The sequence below is a fragment of the Schistocerca piceifrons genome, chromosome 5 (genome assembly GCF_021461385.2).
Source record: "Schistocerca piceifrons isolate TAMUIC-IGC-003096 chromosome 5, iqSchPice1.1, whole genome shotgun sequence".
In the NCBI taxonomy this organism is placed as follows: Eukaryota; Metazoa; Arthropoda; class Insecta; order Orthoptera; family Acrididae; genus Schistocerca; species Schistocerca piceifrons.
In genome coordinates, this window is record NC_060142.1 from 233,437,637 (window position 1) to 233,462,949 (window position 25,313).

At 37.9% G+C, this 25,313-nt stretch overlaps 1 long non-coding RNA gene across 1 annotated transcript; it reads right to left on the reverse strand.

Moving 5' to 3' along the window:
- Nucleotides 1-1,398: 1,398 nt before the first annotated feature.
- Nucleotides 1,399-25,313, reverse strand: LOC124797984. Its single transcript, XR_007016906.1, has 3 exons — nt 25,016-25,313; nt 5,230-5,323; nt 1,399-2,980 (listed from the first exon to the last, which is right to left on the reverse strand). It is a non-coding gene; the product is annotated as an uncharacterized LOC124797984 (long non-coding RNA).

A 25,313-nucleotide genomic window follows, 5' to 3' on the forward strand; every position in this document is an offset into this window, starting at 1 on the left:
AGGTAGGTTTGAAAATGTGGTAGGGAAGAGAATAACAAGTGTGTAGCCCTAAAGAACAAGATTTTATGTACTGCAGAATGTTTGTTTCTCGCACTCCGTAGACTGGAAACTTCACCATGAAGAAAAATAGGTTAAATCATGTAACTTTATTGAACATCCATTCCGATATTGCAAGGGTACTGAACCTGTAACATCTAATCGACGAATTCATCAGCAAGCAAAGCAATTGTCAGGAGGAGCACGTTCCAGTCTCTCACTATTGAGGTGAGTAATCATCTATTTTAAGTTACTTTTGCAGCATTTACATTTACTATGATTATGTAGGGAGTAATTGTGAGTTTTAAGGTGTAACATGGTGAATATACCCCATTTGAAAATGTTGGCTCCTATGGACTTGGAGGGGTAAAATGATACCAGCTCAGGTGAGTGTGGGAATAGGTAGTGGTGAGCAGACAGCAATTTTCGTTGTGGTGCCAATCAAGGGAAGTATATCACGTACTTTGGCTTTCATAAATATATACCACGTTTAAACTAAAATTTGCCCGAATCCGTTTGAATTGACTTTAAAATTGGACATATACGTGAAAATAAATTAAATATTAAACGTGATAAAGAGTCTAAAACCAAAAATGTCTGCAGGTGTTGATGAAGTGCCTGTGCCACTAATTAAAAAAGTTGTGCAACAAATTATAAAGTCTCTAGTGCATATTGCCAGTTTGTCATTCAATGAAGGGATGTTTCCACAGAGGTTGAAAATCTCAGAGGTTAGATCTGTGTTTAAAAAAGAGAACCATATAAGGTAGAAAATTACTGACCAATTTCCCTTCTCCAGTCATTTTCCAAAATCTTAGAGACATCAATGAATATTAGGCTCATAAATTACTTAGATGCATACAAACTACTGAATGGCTTCCATTCAGGCCACAGCACAGAATCAGCCGTCTGTGCCTATACTGAAGAGATTGTCAGGTATCTTGACAGTAAAAAATGTGTAGTGGGAATTAACTTAGATCTGTCAAAAGCTGTCAATGCAGTAAATCACCAAATTTTGTTTAACAAGATGGAGGCAGTAGGAGTAAGAGGAGCTGTTTGGAAACGGTTTGAATCTTACCTGCAAACAGAACTCAGGTTGTAGAAATCATCTCAGATCACAATAACCAGAAAGTCAAGTGGGTTTCAGATGCAAAAAAAAAAAAAAAAAAAAAAAAAAAAAAAAAAAAAAAAAAAAAAAAAAAAGTGGAAGTAGGCATCCTGCAGGGCAGTCTTCTTGGTCCCTTATTATTCTTTTATATAAATGACATAAAGAATCCAAATATTGCTATCAAAATTATGTTGTTCACAGATGACACGAGCATAATTAAAAGTGCTGATAAAAAATAATTATCCACCACAACAAAGTCCTGAAATATATACAACAGTGGTTTAATGCAAACAAGTCAAGTGTTTTAAGTCAAACAAATTATATACAGTATGGCAAAGCAGCCCAAGGAAATAACCTCCAATTAAAACTGAGTGACGAAGAGATAGAGAGAGTGCAATCTGCAAAGTTCCTGGGCATGCACAATGATCAGAACTTAAGCTGACATAGATGAGTACTTTGAATGTGTGTAAAATTATTGTCTTAAAATTTATGTACATGTTCATGACAAATGTACTCTCAAAAATGTATTGAAAATAGCTGTATAAGTGATATTCTATTATTATGTTCATATTATGTGTACCTTGCAAGTTATTTACACTTGTGGCAATTCCTACATCATATAAATGAATTACAGGAAGATAATAAAATGAAATAGTACACATTTCCGCAGGAGACGGTAAAAGTGTAGATAGGGGCCAGTACCGTGGAGTGTGTCAACTGCTGTTTCTATGCAGCCAATGAGAGAGGTCAGCAGACGATATGTTTGGAAGCAATAAAGATTTTAATAGTCTCACGTCAGTATAGAAGCAAAATCCGATATGTATCCGGCAAAAACAACTGTTTTACTAGGATGATAGTGATGATTAAAAATTGTGATACCCCAGATGACAGGCTTAAAGGTAATGAAGATAAAAATTAATGAAAACCATTTCTTTTTGTTTGCCAACAGCCTTGCCGCAGTGGAAACTCTGGTTCCCATCAGATCCCAAAATTAAGTGCTGTCAGGCTGGGCTATCACTTGGATGTGTGACAATTCGGTCTGCCGAGTGCTGTTGGCAATTGTGGTGCACTCAGCCACCGTGGGAGCAACTTGATTGAGAGGTAGTGGCTCCAGTCTCTTAAACTGACATTCATCTGGGAGAGTGGTGTGCTGACCATATGCGCCTCTATATCCGCATCCAGTGTGCTTGTGGGCTAAGAATGACATGGCGGCCGCTTGGTACTGTTTGGGTATATTTTACTGTTTCTTATTCCTATTTGTTAACTGGTATAATGCTAACGTTTCAGGCAGATACTTTATGCCAGTAAAAAGTTTGTAATTTTTATTAGTCAATTTTTTCTCGAGGAGCTTCTTAAAAATCGCGCACAGGGGTCATGTTGATTCTCTTAGTCACTCAATTCATTTCCAAATGAGGGTCTGAATGGTTTTAAGTTTAAATCACTTTGCATATGTCACCGTAAAGTTGTTGATGGGATGTTCATTTCCTGTGATCGCTTGTGTAGTGGCTTTTTCAGTTAATGTTCCTGTGATCGCTTGTGTAGCGGCTTTTTCGGTGAACGTTCCACCGATGCTGCAATATCCGCACATCTGCTCTTCTTCTCAGTCTTCTAGAACATGGTCTCCCTTTTATGGAACCAGTTTCAAACAGCATCTTCTCCCGAAGTAATATTGTTGGTTTCGGTGGTGCTGCCATATTACATCTAACGGTGAAATCATTTTGAATCTCTCTCAGTGTTTTCCCAGTGTGAGATAGTTCATGAACCCAGGTACTCATGACAATTAGTTGTTCCAGGGTGTAATTGGATTCATCAGCCATTCTTCTCACAAATCAGTATCACCTGCAACAAGAAAAAGCTATTAATACGCAGTTAAAGGGGGTTAGTGGGACTTTTGGTATAGCTTGTACTAGAATAAGTGAGCCACCAATTTAAAACATTACACTAAACAAAACTATGTAATGAAACACAGTGATTCTTGTGTAATTCTTAAAATGTAGACAAAATTCCTATCCATGTGGAATATAAAAAACCGGTAGGCAAAGTGGCACACTGCAACATCAAGTAAGTAAGTGAGCCACTTCTCGCACTGCAACGTCAAGCAAATAAGTGAGCCACTTCTCCCAACGCAAGACACAACTGTTTACAGCTAGCATAATGCTCACCATTTCATGCACTGAAATGTTGCTACTTCTCTGCCATAAAAATCCATCAGTCATGTATCAGGAAGCATCTACAATCTGCAATCTGTAGAGGCAGTGCATGGCAGCTATGTTTGACCCATATAGTCACTTACAAATAACATATGTGTTAATGGACCTTATTTGCCAATCATGCACTATGTCTACCATGGCCAGTCTCCTCCATGGTGCACTGTGTTGACTATCAAACGACAACTACTTGTCAATCAGCCAAAGTGACGCTGCACAGCCCCTCCCTTGAACGGAGACAACTACTACTGACAAGCTAGAGAAGGCACTGGTAGTGAACACTGGTGGAAGGGCCACTCAGAAAATCCTCCCTCAACTGGGCCGCTGTGATCCTTTATCCTGACACATGCGACTTGGCCGCCTCCAAGTGAAATGCTGGGTAGCACAGCCTGGAGTACAGCTGCAGATCTTTGCCTATCAGTACCAGACTGGCTCATACGAGATAGATGTTTTCATTTTATTACTTCTTTACTACAAGCTCTATTGGCAAAACATTTTGCTGATAGTAACCATATATGATTGAATACACTTGAAAAATTATATCATTGCACAACACAAATTTCAGATGTGAGATCATGAACATTGAGATGTGCAAAACACTAGCTTTTACTTAAAATGAAGTGCAAATTACCCAAATTATACTCATCCAGTGTTTGATAGTAAGAGCACTTGACTTCCAACAAACTAAGAGCACTTGACTTCCAACAAACTTAAACCTCAAACCTTTTTCACAGGTTTTCTCATGTAACATATAGTGGAGATGTTGAGTCAGAGATAGGCACAACAAAAAGACTGCTAAACAAGCTTAGGTGTTTAGTAGTCCTTTTTGTTGTGCCAGTCTGTGACTCAACCATCTACACTGTGTATTGCTGAGTAGCACTCTATCCTTTTCTTGATATTGTCATTATTCCATTCTGGATTTTCCATCATTTGGTTTTCTCACTCACACGCCTAACATCAAATGCTGTACATATTAACTCATTTATAAAGTAAGTAGATATTTGAAGTTGTTTTATACATGGGAGTTTGACTCTTTAAAGTATCATGGGTGGAGGGTTTGGTGGCTTGGTATGAATGATTATTTAGTTTTCAAGATTGTGTGAACTGAATGATTTTGATGAACTCATTAGGATCATACACATAACAAAGGGATAATTGTCTTGGAGCAGTTGCCTGGCTATGGATCACACAGAGGCTACTACAACAGTTTACAGTGAAATTTTGAATAAGCTGTAAAGCCCTGTTAATCAAACCACTAGTGGCCTTTACTCCATCAGTAGAGAGATCAGTGTTGTTGTCCGTGGTATGTTATGCTGTTAAAATATAATTTACGGCACCAAATAGGGAAACTTGAGTAATACGTGTTAGTAGGCATTTGTGTTAAAGAAGATCCTCCTGTAATGTGTTTTAGTTTGGAGTACCTAACTGGTGCTATTATAATTAATACTGTGAGTCCAGTTACAGCATTGGATTCATCTATTTGTAACGAAACTTTGAATAATTTGAGACCAAAAGTAAGTTATTTCTTTATATTGGTCGCTATATCTCATATGTGCTTGACTTGTGTCATTCAAAAATGGGATGTAATACTGTAAATGATTTTTCACTAATCATACATTTTATCTTCTCCTTAGCAAAATATTTAGTAACATTTACCACAATTTAGTAAGCTTCACCATGATCTATCTGACGGCTGACTAAGTAAGAAATGTCAGTTGCTTTTACATTCACTGTTTTTGTGTTGTGAACCATAAACACTTTTTAATCATAAGAGTTCATTATGCTTTGAATGAAGAAGTCATACATAATTTTCATCTTACTTCCTAGTATTGTATTAACTGCCCTGGTTTGATTACATGTAGAAGTACTGACTGGACTTACTTCTTTTGAGATGTTTTCCGTTGTATAAGTGTCATTACAACCGCATTTATCTTTAGGAATAGTTGTTGAGTCTTTTGAAAGCCACCCATCTCTCCTGCAACAAAATAATTTCAGGACAAAAAATGCAGTGGTAGCTTTCTTTTAAGGCCAAATAAAATTCAAATTGTTACCTACATTGGTGATATTGCTAACAGTAGAATATATAACTCCAACTACCGGTATTTATAAAAATCTCTTAATAAAAAGAAACATTCCTTATCATATAATTTGCTTAAAGGTGCAGGAAAGACAAGGGGGGAAGAAGGGTGGGGTTCAAAATGTTAGTAGCTAGGGACGTTACTCCTTGTTTAACACTGCAGATTTCTGTGACAAATAAACATTCAGATACTCTTGCACGAGGCTCATTCACCTTTCTATGATAGACCAATGCGCGTGCATTGTGACCCTGACAATGGTAGGGGTTTGAATGGCCTGCTAACAATCATGTTTTGTGCATTCATCACCCTATTGTTGAGTTTACCATCTGCAAAGTTGTTGCTGCTCTTTGATGAATAAAGCCTTATCTATTGCTGGTGTCGCATTTGTACGAACTGTCCAAATGTTGTGGGTTGAAGGATCCCAGCAGGACTATAGGATTTCATGGAATGCTGCTGAAGAAACCTATACTGGTACCTAAAGTATAGAGGTCACTGGTCTCTATAGGTACAGATAGAGATCAGTTCACAAAGTTACCATTAACTTGTACTGTATCTCTGAAAAAGCATTTCTGCACAGGGGAGCAAGCGAAAACATGGCAAGCATGCTATTTTTTGTGAAACAAGGAAAGCATTGCATGAAAAGAAAAATGAGAATGTCTGACTTTTTATGCAATAAAAATAATTGGTGATTCATTGGTAGGCAATTTTCAGTAGTTGCTCACTGCAATTTTGGGGAAAATTAGAAAGCTAGATACTACCTATGAGCACATCAGCTTTGGTTCTTAGCAAATGGAGACAGTTAACAATCATCTTAAGTAGGCCTGTATTTCATGCACTCCCAAGTGTGTACCCTACTTACACTGTTCCCATCTGAAGGATGGAAGTAATAACTTTATATTCTTTGTCATTTCTCACATCTCTGCTGAGACATCTTCCGGCCAGTGGATCAGCAGAAATGGTCAGTTTTCTTGGCCACTGAGGTCCAAGGGCTGTACACCTTTAGATTTTTGCCTTTGAGGATGGTTGAAAGGCGAAGTCTGTAAACTTCGAATTTAAGTAATTTGCCTTTACTGAACATATTCTGGGAGCAAATGTCTGGGTTACATTTTAGCAGATGTATCTTTGTAACAGTGAAATAGCCATCGACCATGTCACATTGAATGCACTGGTTCTCGCTGATCACTATGATCACTAAAGTTAAGCAACTTCGGGTAGTGTTAGTAGTTGGATGGGGTACACAAGTCACTGGAACATTATTATACTAGGAAAAATTGGGTACCTGTTATCGAATGTTTTATTTGAGTTAGTCTGTAATACCACCTCCCATAAAATATTTACCGTTCCTGATAATACAACTCATGCTGATACTTCATGTGTGGAAAACAACATTCAAGTATGCGAAAACAAGTGCTCTGTGCTGCTCTGAATGTGCACAATAGTGCTGAGCTGCTCACTTTTTTGCTTTGAATATGGCATGCTTTTCCAGTGATTTACTAATGTTGTAGATCTTTGTTCAGTTTATAGCTGAATAGTTCTCCATACATTCTCTAATGTTGTGGAGAGATCAGAAAGAAATGTAATTCTCAATAATGCATTGGTTCTTAAAATGCCTCAGGCTGGTGCCTAGTATTATCCTTGGGCCATACTGCTTGCTAAATGTAGTAATTCATGCATATTCATTCAGAAAAATAATGAGTTTAAAAGAAAAGAAAGAGTATGAAGTAATGAGAGACATCACAAGGTAGACGACCATATAACATTTTTATTAGTCTTCAGAGTTCAAAGGGGCTGTAGCCTTAGACAAACATGTCGCAAATGGGAGTTGTTTTGCAAGACTGTTGAATGCATGACTACATTCAGAAGTGTCGAAAATTTTCTGATCAATCATCTGGAAAGAATGTAGTAGCATTTCTGATGCAGTTCAATTGTAATAGATTTGAAATTCAGGAATATCATGATTAACTGCACAGTAATGTGGCTGTGGTAGTACATGATATGATCTACACTTCATCATAAGTCATTATCAGTGACCTCAGTTGTATTGATATCTGCCCACCCAGCATTGCACTGAGTTAGTGTTAGAATTATCATGAAACAAAACAATGATGACTGAGCCAAAAAAAAAGCATGCTAAACTACTTTTAAAAGAATACTGTATGATAAAGCTGAATCTATTCTCTGCAAAACTATACGTGCATAAAGCTTATACCTGTGAGTGTAGTCATTTGACAACTAAAAGATTTCACCATAAAATATTTTAACTTGTTTCAGAAAAAAACATTGTCCTGTTCTGTCTTAATTTGATGTATATTTAATTTTTCTGTGTTTTCAGCATTGGTGAGTATTCAAAACTGAAAAAAAAAAATTAATAAAAACTGGAGACAAAGGTTGTTCTGAAATTAAATACTTGAGCTGTGTTAGATTTAGTCATTGTCAGTTCCATTACAGATAAAGAAAATGATGAAATTAAAAATTGGGGGAGGAGGGGGGGGGGGGAGATTGCTTGTTTGTGAAGGCCTTTGTGAGGCCTTCAGCATATAAGGCACATATATTGTTCGCATTTGGCTAGGCTGTATGGGAGGGATTTTAGATGTGGAAGGGATGGCAGCAGGCAAAGTGCAGGTACTGTTGGTGGTTAGTGGGCTTAATATGGAAGCATATTGGTATATATGTTAATAATCCTTTCACCTATATAATTATTTTAGCCTTGTCTGTTGACAGCTAATGTTTCAGCAACATATCCATGTTAACTTACGTCATAAGAATTCATTTAGACTTTCTTCACTTTTTTTTTTTTTTTTTTTTTTTTTTTTTTTTTTTTTTTTTTTTTTTTTTTTTTTTTTTTGAGAAAAGGTCACAACAAATGAAGCACTTGATCAGACAGAGAAAAACTGGAAATTGTTTTTGAGCAAGAACACTTACAAATGTTTCCTTAATTTTTTTATGAATTTTTGAAACGTGAAAATTTTCATTTTTGGTACAGTTTGGGGTTAGTTATCTCAAGTGGGACTGAGTATAAAAATATGATTTTTGCACAGTTTGTACACCTTTATGATAGCAATGTACTGTAAAAATTTCAAAATTGATATCCTTCTGTGAACAAAGATATGAATTTTTGAAAATGAGGAAATGATTCACGTTACTCAAGAACTGATCTTATGGCTGTTGCCTATTCATGTGTGATATTGGCGGGATATAATCAATCATTATTGAAGTAAGGTACTGAATTATATACAAAAAGTGGAAACATCACTGAAATTAACATTTATATTATTTTGACATACTTAAAATAAATATTGTCATTTAACATCCTTCGAGATGCGACTGTTCCTTAACCTGGTGGTGAATGTTAAGAACACTTATTTCTTCAGACAGCTTCTGTGATATAGGATAAGACCTCCCAGTTGCTGTGGTAAGTTCAAGCACTGAAAGTTTTCTTAAAACATTTTTCATTGGTATCCAAACTTTTGTCACTAGTAGATTTCTTGAATGATGTTCTTGGGCCAGCAGGGTGGTAAAAATGCACAAAAACATCATTGTTTTCCAAACTTATTCTTTCAACCTGTGCAAGCCACCACTGTCCATCATACACACATGCCACTATATCACTCAACGTTAAAGACAGAGATGTAATTTTACTGGCACAATGATCCTCATAAATGTCAGTTTCTGATGTTACATAGCACCGAACTAATTTTTCTGCAATGCCAAGGAATTTGTGGAAATGCCGTGTTCCTTTTATTGCTATACTGTTTTCAAATCTGTTTTGAAGTGTCGTTTTCATACGCAGAACCACTTCTTCTTTCTTGATCAGAAAATAGGTTGTTGTTGTTGTGGTCTTCAGTCCTGAGACTGGTTTGATGCAGCTCTCCATGCTACTCTATCCTGTGCAAGCTTCTTGATCTCCCAGTACCTACTGCAACCTACATCCTTCTGAATCTGCTTATTGTATTCATCTCTTGGTCTCCCTCTACGATTTTTACCCTCCACGGTGCCCTCCAATGCTAAATTTGTGATCCCTTGATGAGAAAATAGGTAATGCCTTTAATATTATCCTTGCAAAAAGACATACGTGTCCTGTACTGTGAGAATTTGGTCTGTGGTTGGTCTTTGTAGGCTGGCTTTACTTACTTCACATTTTGTTGTACTTCCCACTCCATCACATGCATTTTTACAATGGTAAGATGCAGAAAAGTGCCATTCAGCTTCCAACCCAAAGTCTGCTTTGTGGTTGCACAGATTTGAAAAATACTTTTTGTTCTTATACTGACTACCACTTCCATCTGAAAAGTATATCAGCTTCTCAACCTTGGGAAAATTTTCTTTTATGTAATTTATTACATACTTTTGAAACACATGTTCAGCCAAAATGTTGTGCTCCAAGTAGTTGCTGAGAATGCAAATTGAAGAACTGCAAACTTCATCTTCTCATTTTTAAAGTAGAGAATAAATGGATGCACTGTTGCCTGGTCATTGACCCATAGTATGCTTGTATTGCATCCTGAATCACAAATGTAAAATTTTCTGCAAAATCAGCTATCACTATGCATTCAGTTTCATGATGTTGTGCTTTTTTGTCCTTCAAAAACTTACTTTGGATTTTAGAAACATAGTGGTGACTTTTGAGTTTTTGTAAGTTATCAATTAAAGATTCCAAGTACTCTTCCTGAGATTTAACCACTGCTATCATTTCTGCCCTGTCAGTTGTGACCCACTTTTTGAAGGTAATATTGTCTGGCATTTCTTCATCATATTCGTGAAACAATTAAATAATGGTTTCCTTACCAGGGCATTTATTACACAAACTCACCATACAGTCATAACTGTTAGTGTCACAGACCATTAAATCTTAGTAACTCTTTGAAGTTAAGCTCACTGAGTTTTGCACCTGCAAACATCAGTTTGACATTTTGATGATATAAACAGACACATACGGAGTGTGTCCCTGAGGATCCAGCCAAAATACACCACTTAGGGCGGAGGTCACAAAATTGTGACCTTCCAATGTTGCATTCAGGGTGAGAATTTTTGAAAGCTACATAAAGTTCATTTGAATCTGACAGCACTAGTCGTTTCTGCTTTGTTATTTTAACTCCATTTATAACAACTCTTTTGCTATCTTTGCAACCTGGGCACATTCTACTGTTTTCATCATCTTCAAAAAACTGCAGGATCTTTTTATTGTTTCTTCACTTACACCTACTCTTTTCTTCTTTCCTAAAACTGGAAGAATGCCTTGCTCGTTCACTAATTTTCGGGTTAGTTTAACCAAACCATGAGAAATGTTGAATTCATGAACTATTTTTCTCTTGACCATGAGTCAGGGAGCAAACTTAAAATTTTAACTTTTTCCTCTTTAGATGTCACTGAACATTTAATTTTTATCAGGTTGCCCTCCATGGGGTGGGTTCACGCAACGACTGTTGTTATATCGGGTTAGATAGAGCAGCAATCAGTCGTGGAATTAAGTTGCTTAAATATGACATTTATACTCACAACGCAGATCAGATTTCGACCTGTGTCAGGTCATTATCAATGCTAAAACAAATAAAAGAGTATATATTACAATGTGATTTACAAAAGTTATAAGTCCATCACATTGTTGTCTTTTACTGTTAACATTACATACCATGCGGATTTGTAGCAGTTGTTCGTGCTCAAGTGAATCTTACACAGTTCAACCATTATTGTCGTAAAATTATATGTTGGTTTCACAGTACACCTCGGTTTTGCATGTGGCGCCCTCTATGAGCTGCGCCTGAAGTTACAGTTTTGACGACATATTTGTAATATTTATTTTGTACAGTAACTAAGTAATAACATGAAATTATTATGAGTAAAACTATGTAAAAATTACAATTCTTACTTTTTCTCATGTCTGTAATGTGCTAGATGTTTAAAATTACTATAGTACATAACAGTGACAGTTACGCCTCATGGGCTAAAATTAATTATAAAACTGATATGGCTTTGTAAAGTACGTTATAGGAAGTATTGCATATTTTGTCGTGTTGGGACCTGTCTTAATTTAATTAGTTGTTACTTGACAAAAGATATAACGTAAACTTTATTTACAAAATGCACTTTGCTGGCGCTGGTAGCGCTTGTAAGCATAATTTCAATATGTCGCACTTAGTGGCTGAGAAATAAGAACAATATGATAAAGTGTGATCTTTTGAACACTGTAATGTTAACAGTAAAAGACAACAATGTGATGGACTTATAACTTTTGTAAATCACATTGTAATATATACTCTTGTATTTGTTTTAGCATTGATAATGACCTGACTCAGGTCGAAATCTAATCTGTGTTGTGACTATAAATGTCATATTAAAGCAACTTAATTCCGCGACTGATTGCTGCTCTATCTAACCCGATTTAATTTTTAATTTCTCTATTTAGCTCAAATATTCAGTGTCAGATGATGCTGGTTGTAGGTTTTCTTCCTCTTTAGAAATAATGTTAGTATCTGTATTATTAAAGCAAGATTCCAAGTCTTTTCTCATTTTGTCTGAAATTTGTTGTACCTTATTTTCAATAGCTGTTTTTCTTTATTTGTTACTTAATTTTATTATTTTTGAAGCAGGAGACACGTCTAACTTAGAATAAGCAAAATCCAATATTTCAGGGAATCACATTACGTTTCACTTGGGAAGCTGTTAAACTCTCACATAACAAGGACAAACGTTCAAGTTTTATGTCCCTCAAACCTTTAGTAATAGGCTTTTAATGAACTTTAAGTGGATCACAGCACTTTCTTCCAAAAATGTGGTTGTACTTCAGAATATATTTCTTCTCATGATACTCACACAATGATGTTACAGAAGAACTTACTCACTATTACTTTTGTCAAGTTCATCAAAGTCATTGACATTTTTCAAGTTTTGTGAAACTGAACTGTAAACTGTTTTGCGACACACTTCACTTGCTATCTGTCCAACAGAGCTCTGTTCATCCATATTATTGCATTTCAGTTAATCTCTCAAAATTAATTACAAATTAAACATAGAACAAAGCACATAACACATTCTACACTCTCGATGTGTGTGTACATCCAGCCTAAGAGAGGTTTCAGAAGGGACTGACTACAACAATGCCACACCCAGTAATGTACTTCTTTATTGACAATAAACCTTAACCTAAATGGGCATTTTTATTACCATAGAATAAAAGCGAAAGCTCCTATTGTTTAATATTGCATTATTAAAAATAAATTAATTAAATGAATACTGGGTGATAGTGTTAACTAAATATGTCACAATTAAATTTTATTACAATGAAACAATAAACTATTTAAATAGGTAACAGCCATAAGATCAATCGTAGAGTAATGTGAATTATTTCCTCATTTTTAAAAATTCATATCTTTGTTCACAGTCAGATATCAGTGTTGAAATTTGTACAGTATGTTGCTATCATACAGGTGTACAAACTGTGCAGAAATCATATTTTTATATTCAGTCCCACCTGAGATAACTAACACCAACATTACAAAAAATGAAAATTTTCAAATTTCAAAAATTCATAGAAAATTAAGGAAACATTTCTAAGTGTTCTTGCTCGATGTGAGGCTATTAGTGTATGATATCAAACTACAGGAAAGAATAGACTCTCATAAATCACTCCTTGTTTATTTTTGGGCCTAAAAAGTGGATTTTTTGAAATTTGGATGCCAAACTTTGGAGGTCATTTTGACTGGTTATTTTTGAATTTAGGAAATTTTGTGTAATAGACAATGTTGTAACTTAACCCAGTGCAGAGATATTCAAATTTTCGCTATTGTCTCCAGACTGAAAAATCGTGCACGCCTACAAATAAAAATGGCCGCCATCCAGTAAAGATGCAAGATAAATTACTTTAAAAAACTGTTTTGAACTTCTCAAATATAGGGAAATCACATATAAAAAAATTAAAATATTTAAAAATTGTCTAGCAACCATCACTGGACCACTTCATATGGATTGACCCTGTAGTCATTATATCATCCATCACTACAATGAAGAGTAATGGTGAAAGTGCACTTCCCTGCCTCAAGCCATTCTTCTGTTCAATCCAAGCTGATCTCTCTCCTCCCACTTTCACACAGCTCACACTCCCATGGCACATTTCCCTTATCCTCCAAATAATCTGTTTCACTACCTCTCTATTCTCCAGGGCTTTCCATACTTTGCTTCTACGTACACTATCATACGCTTTTTCAATGTCCAGGAAGGTCATTAGTAGATCTATTCCATATTCATAGTGCTGTTCCTGCAGTTGTCTTACAGCAAAAATTAGCTCCACCGTGGACCTTCCTGTTCTGCAGCCACGTTGCTCTTCTCTCATTCTTCCTTCTAATTATGCCTGAATTTGTGCTTCCAAAATTTTCTCAACAATCTTTGCACAGTGACTCATCAGTGTTATCCCTCAATAGTTCTTGCACTCTTTTATATTTCCCTTCTTAAAGATTGGGACAATTATTCCCTTCTTCCAGTCTTCTGGGATCATCTTCTGTCTCCACACAATTTTCATTACTCGATATAGCCATTGTATCCCCACCTCTCCTGCTGCTCTCGCCATCTCTACACTTAGCTCATCCAGACCTGGTGACTTCCCTCCCTTCATCTTGCCCAATGCCTCTTCCACTTCTCCCCATACAGTAAACCAAAAGTACAAAACATCATACTCTTTTGATTCACTGAGCATTTGCTTTTCAGATTTCAAGAAATGAAAATTGCTCATTGTTTTGAGAGTGTCTTGAAACAAGAGGTTAAATTTCAAAGATATTGATGTTAGGAAGCTGAGACTGATGTAATTTTAAGTCTTGGGTTTACCTTTAATGTGATATGTATCACAATAATGCTGTAACATTTGCTTGATTTTACTAAAATCCCCAAAAAAATGGCAAATCCCCATACAGCCTCTGCTCTTGCGGTGAGACGGGTGGCTAGCAGTCCAGAGGGAGGTTGCCAATTTGCTGGAGGGAGAGGTGACAGATGTATGGGCTAGCACGATTGTGGCGGCTGCTGGAAAGCGGTACACGCTGAAAGTGATGTGGGTATGTGAATTGGGAGTGACAGTATGGAGGAAGGGTAGTCTGTTGGGTAAAGGGTGCGGGGGCAGTGGCTACCTGAAATTGAGGCATGACGATTACGGGAGCAGAGGATGGGTTGTGACGATACCTCCCATCTGTGTGATTCAGAGAAGCTGTTTGTTGAGGGAGGAATCCAAAAGGCTCAGGTTGTGAATCAACAATTTAAATTGAGTATGTTGTGCTCAGCTGCATGTTGTGTCACTGCATGGTCAACTTTGTTATTGACAACAGTTTGGCGATGGTTGGTAGTCATACCAACATAAAAGGCTGTTCAATGTTTGCAGCAGAGTTGGTATATGACAGGCTGCTTTCACAGGTGGCTTGGCCACTGATGGGGTTAGATAAGCCTGTAACTGGACTGGAACAAGGGGTACAGGATGGGTGGAATGCGCATGTCTTGCACCTTGGTCTACCATAGCGTTATGATCCCTATGGCAAGGGTTGGGAGTGGGAATGGCGTAGAGATGAACTAGGATGTTGTGTAGTTTGCGTGATCTCTTTAGGAGGAGTGGTAAGTGTTTTGGGTAGAATGTTTCTCATTTCAGGGCAAGATGAGAGATAATCAAAGCCCTGTTGAAGAATATGGTTCAGTTGTTCCTGTCCAGGGTGTTATGGGTAATGAGGGAGGCACTCCTTTGTAACTGATTCTTGGGGGTGGCAGAAAGATTGGGGGTTTGTTAGGATATGGCACATAAAATTTGTTTGTTGATTTTTTTTTTGGGGGGGGGGGATATTGCCTGTCTGTGAAGGCCTTTGTGAGGTCTTCAGCATATTGGGCAAGGGAGTTCTCATCGCTGCACATATATTGTCCAGCTTGGCTAGGCCATATGGAAGGGATTTTTTTTGCTATGAAAGGAATGTGAAAGTGCAGATACTGTTGGTGGTTAGTGGGCTTAATGTGGACAGAGGTGTGGATAGAGCCCTCATAGGGGTGAAGGTCAATATCCAGCAAGGCGACGTGTTGGGCAGAGGAGGACCAGATGAAGTGATTCGCATAGGAGAGTGCCATGTGGGTGCCCATGGCTGTGGTGCGGATTTGTTTTTGTATACCTTATCTGCTATGTCCTGACCCACAACTACTTTTCCCTTGAAGGGAAGATTTGCAAACAAAATCCATGTCATAGCCATGGGCATCCACATGGCACCCTCCTGTGCCAACCAGTTTATGGGCCATCTAGAGGAAACCTTCCTAGGCTCCCAAAACTCCCAACCCCCTAGTCTGGTTCAGGTTCATTGATGATATCTTCATGATCTGGACTCAGGGCCAAGACACTCTATGCACATTCCTTAACAACCTCAACATCTTTTCTCCCATCGACTTTACTTTGTCCTCCTCTAGCCAGTGTGCCACCTTCATGGACACTGACCTCCATCCACCTCTCTGATGGCTCCATCCACACCTCTGTGCACACTAAGCCTGCTTGGATAACCACCAACAGTACCTGCATTTTGATAGCTGCCATTGCGTCCACAGCAAAAACTCCCATACAGCCTAGGAATGGGTGGATGATGTATCTGCAGTGAATAGAACTTCCTTGCCTTGTATCCTGCAGACCTCACAAAGGCCTTCACAGACAGGCAATACCCACAAACCTAGTCCATGAAGAGATTTTCCACACCATATTCTCCCCCACACCCAAGAATCAGCTACAAAGAAACAACCCCTTCGACACCTAACGCTACCCTGGCCTGGAACAACGGAACCATATTCTTTGCCAGGGCTTTGATTATCTCTCATCCCGTCCCTGAAATGAGGAACATTCTACCCAAGATGCTTCCCACACTTCCGAAAGTGTGTTCCATCACCAACCCAAACTACCCAACATCCTAGTCCATTTCTTTGTCCCTCCCACTCCCAGCCCTTGCCACAGGAATTGAGTTGTCAACAAGCAAACACTGAAGAGAAAGAAAAGTTGCTAACTTTCAGAACAATTCCTCTTTCGAGTTAGAGTACAAATACATACACGAAAGCAAGCAAACAAACACACGCATGTGCACACACACACATATATATATATATATATATATATATATATATACCAACTGACCTGCCTACACTGTGACGCATTCTATGTGGGAATGACCAGCAACAAACTGTCCATTCGCATGAATGGACACAGGCAGACAGTGTTTGTTGGTAATGAGGATCACCCTGTGGCTAAACATGCCTTGGTGCACGGCCAGCACATCTTGGCACAGTGTTACACCGTCTGGGTTATCTGGATACTTCCCACTAACACCAACCTATCCGAACTCCGGAGATGGGAACTTGCTCTTCAATATATCCTCTCTTCCCATTATCCACCAGGCCTCAATCTCCGCTAATTTCAAGTTGCCGCCACTCATACCTCACCTGTCATTCAACAACATCTTTGCCTCTGCACTTCTGCCTCGACTGACATCTCTGCCCAAACTCTTTGTCTTTAAATATGTCTGCTTGTGTCTGTATATGTGTGGTTGGATATGTGTGTGTGCGCGCGAGTGTATACCCGTCCTTTACCCCCCCTAAGATATGTCTTTCCACTCCCGGGATTGGAATGACTCCTTACCCTCTCCCTTAAAACCCACATCCTTTCGTCTTTCCCTCTCCTTCCCTCTTTCCTGATGAGGCAACAGTTTGTTGCGAAAGCTTGAATTTTGTGTGTATGTTTGTGTTTATTTGTGTGTCTATCGACGTGCCAGCGCTTTCCGCTTTCGTTTGGTAAGTCACATCATCTTTACTATATATATATATATAATGCTGGGAATACATTTTGGCAGGTGGATAAGTGCAGGATAGGGCTTGTGTTGGGTGGAGCAGGAGGCAGGAAGAGGGGCTGGGGACAGGTAGCTGGGCAGCTCAGAGGAAAGCGAAAGGTTTGTTAGTTAGGAATGTGGGAGGGAGGGCTGTTAGATGTATGGGCTATGCATGTGATACACAGGTAAAGGACCTGGTGAGGTCTGGCACACATTAGTGGTGATGTGGATGCATGGATTTGCAGGGAAAGACAGGGCAGAGGAAGGCAAACTGTGGCCAGAGGGTGTGCTGACAGTGAGTTAGCGCAGATTGAGGCCAGGAGGGTTAAGGGAGTGAATGACAAGTTGCATGGATAACTCTCATCTGTTCTGTTGTTCCAGTCCACTGAACCACACAATTCACCTGGGCTCATGCCCAGAAATGAGGGACATTCTATGCAAGATCCTTCCCACCCCAACTAATGTGGTATTCTGCCACCCAGCAAACTTACATAGCATGCTAGGCCATTCCTATACCACTCCCATATCAACCCCATTCCAAGGGGGTCACATCCCTGTGGAAGATCCAAGTGCAAGACCTGCCCAATTTGCTCATTCATCACTTCCTTCTCCAGGCTTTGAAAGACTTATCCTGTCCTATCAGAGATAGGGCCACGTGTGACAGCAGATGTCATGTACCAACTCCGCTGCAGTCACTGCACAGCTTTTCATAACATTATAATATGTGTAATATACAGCTGAGCACTACATGTTTGAGCTTAACGTCTGCTTTACAACCCGGGCCATATGGATCCTTCACTCCAGCACTGGCTTTTGTGAACTACACAGGTGGGAGTCATCATTGCAACACATCTTTCACTCCTGTAACCCTCCTGGTGTTGCTCCCCGCTGTTCCCATGGCTTCTATTCAACAATTTCCCATTCCTCTGTCCTGTCAAATACTCCCTATCCATTCCTCCATGTCACCTTACTCGTGTGCTGCACCTAATTGGCTCCATTACATGCCTAGCCCACACACCTGCTGCCACTTATTTCTCCCATATTGCTAACAAGCTCTCTCTCTCTCTCTCTCTCTCTCTCTCTCTCTCTCTCTCTCTCTCCCTCTCCCTCCCTCCCTCCCTCCCTCCCTCCCTCTCTCCCCCTCTCTCTCCCTCCCTCCCTCCCTCCCTCCCTCCCTCCCTCACCCCCTCCCTCTCTGTGTATGTATGTATGTATGTATTTGCTATTAGGTGAGTGATCACCTTTACTCCTAAATTATGTAAGTAATAAAAATTACCTGAAATAGAAGCTACTGAAAAAATGACTTTAATGAAAATCATCTAAATATTTACTAGAAGAGTTTTAATCAGATGTTTTTGTGATTCTGAGTAGAAAAATAAATGAAATGAAACTTCACAAAACAGTCACTTGAACTATATTACTAAAGTCTCCCTTGTATGATATGTGTCATGTAGATTAAATAAAAGTGATGGTGCTGATAAGTCATTCAAGGTCAGTGTATAGACTTTTCCAGTATGTATCCTGGGCTTCAACATTCTTAGGACCAATGGTCTTATGCCTAAAAAGCATGATTTAGAAAAGGAAAAATAATGAAGCAGTAGGGCTCTTTGGATGAACACAAATTCAATTATTAAATTGATGGTCTTTTTCAAGACTACAAGCAATCTACCACCAGCTTTGAGAACAGCCACTATTGATAAAGGCAAATGTAATTAATCTGGTGTCAGTGACACTCAAGACTTTCTGAGAGCATACATCGGCAGCTGCAGAAATTTTTCCAGTGGGGAAGGAGATAAGGCTCTAAAAATTGCCATTTTTATATAAATGAGTTGGTCAGTTTTGTGATAGTCACACCATAAAAAGTAAACTTTATAGGTGACAAAAATACAGTTCTAGAGAATTGACAGTTAACCACTCAATATATGGATAAAAACTCTGTACCCTAGATCACAAAGGTGGGAGAATGTCGCAGGCACCTATGTTACACTCCGGCTAGTATGTGTCAGTATAATCATTGCAGATAAGCTTTAGCATAGTCTCTGGGAATTGTGTATCATCAATGAGGGTTTATTTCCTACAGCACGGACAATGTGAGATGAACAACTACTGAGCTCATTGTTGTTGTCTTGTCACTTGTAGCTGATTGCACATTGCTTTGTCTGTGTCCATGAGAAAAGCCTAGTTCGAGAAGGGTGGCAGCTTTAATGGATACAGCAAAGAACAGTCAGTGAATGTGGCACCATTTGAAAGTGAAGTGACCCATAATTGATACTGGCTCTGGCATATGTATAATAAGTTAACTGACACTCCATCCATCGACCCCAAGAAACCGTTAGGTATATAACCAGAATGTTGGTGGCACATATCTGCATTTGGTTTATGATAACGCTGTCATTGTGATACTGAAGCAAAATGGGAAGAAAAAGAGAACGGTCTTTGTTCTGTGTGGTAGCATTGCAGTGGTGTGGCATATGATCAGGTAACTGATTCAGTGCACTTGCTCATTGAATGTAGGCTTGTAGTGTATGAATGAGTGTGTGTAAATGGATTCGTATCTGTGTTACACAGCAGTTCTAAAAATGTGGATTTGAAAACATTTATTGTCAAAGTAAAACTATTATTTGATCTGGATATGTGAGATTACAGTTGCAACCTAGTTAGCCTGCTACTGTGTGTTTCTGGAATTCTGCCCACAATCAGTGGTGAGTGTATTTCAAAGGGTTTGAACTGGTTTTGGGTGCTGTTGGACATTTCTTGAGTATGAGCATCTGTGGCTTCTGTAACATGGACTCTATAATGTGGTGTTACACATCACTGGTTGCATGTTTAGACAAGGTGTTCACTGGAGGTGTTGGCCGAGGTGATAAGAATTCCACTGTTGCCTGGCAATGTTTGTAGCAATACATTTCTAGGCCAGAAGTGTTACATGATATAAATGAGAGCTAGATTTCTTAGTGAGCGCACTTGCCTACATTTGCTTTCCACAAGGAAGAAAATTAGAAAGATAAGAGAATTTTTGCTTAGTGGATGTGCTCTTTTGTAGATAAGCAAACTGCTTCCGAAACTTTTATCTCGGGATCTGCTACTGCACACCATACATATCTTTTCCAGAATGTCGAAACATGATTTTGAATATATTGTTAAACAGCTATCCATCCAAGAATTGGTGAGACCAATACCAGTACGAATGAGTATATGCCAGTTAAAACCAGACTGGCGATCACCCTTCACTTTCACTAATGGTGATGCATACAGAAGTTTGATGTATCTCTTTTAAAATGCACTTCTCATCGATATGCCCCTTCACACCAGGTATTTGCAGCACTTTGGTGGAAAGACAAGGAATTCATTAACGTAGTTTGAAATCACAGTCGAATGTTTATGTTAATTTTTTATCGAGGTTTTCCATTACAATGACAGCAAGAGAAGTAACAGTGTCAGATTTAAGTTTATAAATGCAGTACACCTACAACCAAATTTTTAGTTTGAGAAAGAAACAAAACAACATAATTCTGGCATATGACATCACTGCAATCAGCTGTTGGTTAAAAATTTTCAGCAGTGAGCAGAAATCTGATCTACACCCAATTTTAACTCTGTCAGTGGGGAAAGACTGCTATTTTTATTGCATCAAAATATTCAAGGAATGTGTTAAGTGTTACAGGATTTAGGCTAGCATCTCACTCTTGTTGGGCAGATGTGAAAGAAGGAGGAGTTGGTTGCCATATTCATCAGGAATTGTCATAAATTTAAGAACATACACATTCATAAATTTTGTCTACAGCAGTATATGGAAGCATGTGCAAGAGAAGCAAAATTTCTTAATAAATGTTTTATAATAGTAGATGTCTATCAATCACTTGCAGGTAGTTTTTAATCTGTTCATAAATCACCTTAGAGATCTACTGGTCTACTTAACAACAAAAAAACAAAGAAATAGTGGCTGTTAGTGACTTACATTTTTCTTAAAAACCCTCACAGCTCTTTGTTCTGAGACAAACAGCAAATTTACCCTGTTCGCTGATGATACCACAATTCTAATTGATGATTTGATAGATCACAATCTTGAACAAACTACAAATACTGTTTTTAATGACATCTTAAATTGGTTCTCCTCAAATGGTCTCTTACTCAATGCAAATAAATCTCATTATATGAGGTTCCATACATCACAAAGTAATCTCGATGAAATTAACATAAAATGTAGAGATCAACCAATGCAGAAAGTTGAAGATAGAAAATTACTGGGTGCTTATATAGACAGCAAATGTAATTGGTCAGTTCACATTCTTCATCTGTGTAAAAAAACTTAGCTCAGCAACATTTGCATTACGGGTAATTTCTTCAGTGGCTGAAGTTGACGCCATTAAGGTTGCCTACTTTGGCTACTTCCACTCATTGATGTCATTTGCTATCATATTCTGGGGGAACCAACCATTTGCAAAAAAGGTTTTCACTGTCCAAAAAAAGCAATTAGAATAATGCGTGGGATCCATCAAAGACACTCTTGCAGGCACTTGTTTCGAAAGATAGATATCCTAACAACTGCCTCATGGTATATTTTTTCCTTGCTAACCTTTGTGTGCAAAAATTATTCTATCTACCAAGACAACAGTAAATTCCATGGCTACAGAACTGCCAAAATTTAAAGAAGTTCTCAAAGATTACCTGACAGAGAAATATTTTTATACTGTGGATGAGTATTTGAAAGAAAATGTATACCATCCCTAAACTTATTCTGTCTAGAACTAGTTCGATTGATTTTATTGAGTATATGAGCATTATCACACTTTTTGTAACAACAGATTGGCTGTACCTGTATTTACTCTTGTAGACCTAATATCTGATTTAACTTTGTGCTCTTATTCTTAACCTTTATTTGAAACTCCTTTTTCTGTTAAATGGTTGTTATATTATACAGCTAACGTTGTATCTATTGCTGTATTTATAGTATGTCTTACTATGTAAATTTGGCATTGAATTGCCCTTGTATTTATTGTAAGTTTAAATTGCAATTTGACACGTTCAATATCTTTGTGATTGACTCACTGACTGGATCTACAGAACATGAAATGAATAAATAATAAAGAACTTTATTTTTAGACTGTTTTCCCAAAAAAACTAGTCTAGATTAGACCAAAGTCTACAAAGAAACTACAGATTACTCAAGGAATAAAGGTATCATGTAAAACAAAAAGCGAACTGTATCTGTCAGTCAGAGACAGCTCTGATACTGATGCTAGAACACATTACAAGACATACTGCAAAACATTAAAGGCAGTAATATGGACTTCTAAGCAAGTATATTACAAGAAAAAGATAATTGCATCAGATAACGAAAGCCATATGGAATATAGTGAAGGAGACTGGTAGAACCAGACATGAAGAGGAGCAAATAGTATTAAGAGTAAATGATATGTTAATAACATATGTGTGAAGTGTTGAAAAAGTTTTTAACAAATATTTTATACTGTTACTGAAAAGATGGGGTTGTCAGGTTCAGTAGATCCTGCCATGTAGTACCTCAGACCAGACAGTACACATAACTTCACTAAAAATATCGTGAAAAGCAAATTTGCCAGTCACCATATATAGTGGAGATGCTGAGGTTCAGCAAAAAGACTGTCACAAATAATAGCTTTCAGCCAGTAAGGCCTTCGGCAGAATAGTGGCCTCAGTTGCGTGAGACTGCAGTCAAGTGTGTGAGAGTTGTGTTTGCGTGAGTGTGTATGTGTGTGTTTGATTCTCAAGAAGGCCTTACTAGATGAAACCTACTATTTGTGACAGTCTTTTTTATTGTGCCTATCCGCGATTCAGCATCTCTACTATATGTTAAATTCCATCCTGGGTTTTCCATTGTTTAACTTCACTAACATTAATATGACCCTTTTCTTGAATGGTTGAAATATGCTGAAGTTAAGTCTTTGTTTAAATATTGTCAAATTTCAGTCCAATTTCACTTTTTCCACCATTCTCATAAATTTTTAGAATGGGTAGTACACAGCCAGTTTCTTAACCATCTAACAACAAATAATACAGTATATTGTCCAAGTCTCAGTTTGGATTTCTAAAGGGTTCTGATGCTGAGAGGGATACCTACACATACAGCGAAAATGTTCTCAGTGTGTCAGACAATAAATTAAAGGCTACTGGTATATTTTGTGATATGTCATAGTCATCTGAAAGTGTAAATCACAATATCCTTTTAAGGAAATTAGAATGTTAACAGTTTTAACAGGAAGAGCTGCAAAATGGTTCAATCCTATATCTCTGACAGGAAACCAAGTATGTCATTAGGAAAGAGGCATGAATTAGGCTATCAGGCATCATCCAACTGAGAACTAATTACATGTGGCATCCCAAAAGCTTCTATCTTATGGCCCTTGCTTTTTCTTGTATATAGCAACGACCTTTAATCAGTAACATCACCAGATGCAAAGTTTGTTTTGTTTGCAGATAATACAAAACCTTACAATAAATAGTAAATCAACTGCAGTCTAAAAATTACTGGTTAATGAAATTATCATGGACATAAATTAATGGTTCCTAGTCATCTTTGAAAAAACACACTATGTGCAGTTGAGAACTTTTCCCACCAGTATATGCCTAAAATATGATGACAAACAGATAAAAGAAGTGGGCAGTGTTATATTCTTGGGATTACAGCTTGATAATAAATTAAACTGGGAGGTAAAACACCACAGAACTGCTTAAAGTGCCTAAACAAATACCTATTTGCAATGCGAATGTTGCCAACATAGGGGATATAAAAATCAAAAAGCTAACATACTATGCTTACTTTCATTCAGTGATTTCATATTGGGTTATTTTTTGGGGATCACTCATCAAACCAAGCTACAGTTGTCTGAGCCCAACAATGTGCAATAAGAATTATTTGTTGTGTCAAGTCTAGAATGTCCTACAGAGGCCTGTTTGGGAATTATGGATATTAAATACTGCTTCCCAATATATTTATTCCGTGATGAAATTTGTAATTAAAAATATATCTCACCAACAGCTCAGTTCATGGAATCAGTACTAGGAATAAGAATAATCTTCACAAAGATTTAGTCACTTACTTTGGTACAAAAAGGTATCCAATATTCAGGGACACACATATTCAATGACTTGACAGCAACCATAGGAAGTTTAACAACCAATAAAGTTCAGTTTAATAGAGCCCTAAATGAAATACAAATTAATGCAAACATCAGCACAGTCTGACTTCTGTACAAATCTGTTGCAGCAAAGGGATCATTGTCAATAAGTGCTGTAAAATGATTCTTCTATTCAGTGTTTAGTACTCATAACTGGATATATATATGTCATCCCACACCCATGACAGTCGTTCTACTTGGGATCTGTGGAAAGTACTACCATAGCACACTCATATTTCTTTTTCATTGTAAGTGTTTATTGTGCATTCTTGCTCTTCTGGCGTGTTCTACATCCTTTTGCGGGTTGATGACTGTCTCGTTTATGTACTTCTACATTCCACCAAAACGAGCGCATCTACACATGTCGGCCAACATTCGAACTGAATGGTAATAAAATCATTTCAATAGACTCGGCTTTCGGTTCTTGGTGAAACTGTGTGTGTTGTATAAACTAAGCAGAGCGCCTTTTTTAACCTTTGTTTTACAAACTTTTGTGAGACAAGAATAAAAACGTGTTTCGTGTATGGAATATTATTGTTTCACGTCACTTGGCACTGAAACGCAAGCAGGAAGCAGGGCGAGTAAGCATAATTACAATTAAGACAAGGGCAGAGACACTTACGGTCCACACATATCAAATAGGCACCACCTTTAGGCCACAATACTGACCCCATTAGGCAATGCGGCAGCAACTATGCAATAGAATCTCCTTTAGCTATGTTGCTCAGGCATGCCACTGTATTTACATGAATTTCTGGCACATTCTACGATTGTCGCCGGCAGTACTACTGCGGCCACACATTTTCGTAAAATACGGCCCCCTGTAAAATCACCTTAGAGATATATTTCGAAGTGACTAACAACGGCAAAATGGCGAATGGTTTGAGCGAGCTAGGTTGCAGTCACCACTGCCGATTTGC